Below are 374 nucleotides of genomic sequence, written 5' to 3'. Positions count from 1 at the left end.
CATTTCTAAAAGAGTCAGAGTTTTACACCAGCAAAACACCCGAAGCCCGTACCCTAACACCACGTCCTCCGCTCGGACGACACACGAGGGGGACGGCTGCAAGGCCGGACCAGCGCTTCCCACCCGACAACGGCTACCCCTTGCGGGGCTCTGTGGCCCCCTCGGAGAGACGGCACCCGAGCCACGGCGGCTTTTGAAGCCGTCTCGGTGAGGCTCCCCGCGGGCGGCGAGGCCGGAGGCGGGCAGCAGGGCCCGGCGCTGCCCTCTGGAGCGTGCGCCCTGTGAGCGGCGGTGTGGGCGGCTGCGCGTCGGCGGGGAGCGCCGCGTCCAATCAGCGGGCGGGGTGTGTGCGCGCGGAGCGGGGCGGGGGGGGA

This window comes from Calidris pugnax, unplaced genomic scaffold (assembly GCF_001431845.1).
Source record: "Calidris pugnax isolate Ruff unplaced genomic scaffold, ASM143184v1 scaffold25, whole genome shotgun sequence".
Lineage (NCBI taxonomy): Eukaryota > Metazoa > Chordata > Aves > Charadriiformes > Scolopacidae > Calidris > Calidris pugnax.
Note: the sequence above shows the minus strand (reverse complement) of the source record.